Here is a 780-nt window from a genome sequence, read left to right as displayed (position 1 = left end):
TTGCGAAGGTGGGGAAGGTGCTTTCCGGCTCGCACAAGGACGGAGCACCCGGAGAACCGCGGCTCAGCCCGGCTGGAAGCCGGTGGGAGCCCTGGTTGGAGCAGAGCCTGCGGCGTGCGCGGGGCGAGGAGCTCCCGGCGCTGCCTTTCTTTCTGCTTTGAAAACTGCCCAGAAATCGGGTAGCTTCTTTTCACGGTGTTTTTCTTTCTTTGAAAACAGGAGTGGGAGGAGGGGTTGGATGTTGGCTTGTAGTCTTGGAAACCGAAGCCGAGGAATATTGAATGGAAACCCAAACATGAAGCTGCCTATGAACTGCAGGCCTGAGGTGGAGATAGGATCTGCAGAAACGGGTCGCGCTGGCTGCAGCCGCTCCGGAGCCTCCTGCGGCCGAGCGGCGCGGGGCTGCGGCGCACAGACTGCGAGGCTCGGCGCAGCTCTCTCGTACGCTGTTCAAAACAATTCGCAAGTGCCATTTCCAGCTGGAGGCTCAGCTGGCAAAATACGACACATTCATGCCAGTAAAAGCAACTACAAGTGGAACCTGGGGCTGTTGACGTGATGATCTCTCCTGGCCAGCCCTGCCCTCTGCTCCACGGGGTCTCAACCACCTTTTCTCTGAAACCACCTGATTGACCAACACAACCAAGTGAAGCTCCAAGCAGCTGTGTGCGAGGTTATGAGTTCTTTTCTGCGAGGTTATGAGTTCTTTTCCTGCCCTGAAGAAGGGCTTATAAGCTTAAAAATTTCCCTGGTTTTTTTCCAGCTTTGTTAGTCGATTCA

The sequence above is a fragment of the Egretta garzetta genome, unplaced genomic scaffold, assembly GCF_000687185.1.
Source record: "Egretta garzetta isolate BGI_Z169 unplaced genomic scaffold, ASM68718v1 scaffold211, whole genome shotgun sequence".
Lineage (NCBI taxonomy): Eukaryota > Metazoa > Chordata > Aves > Pelecaniformes > Ardeidae > Egretta > Egretta garzetta.
The sequence above is the reverse complement of the archived record's forward strand: the minus strand, read 5'-3'. Positions refer to the sequence as shown.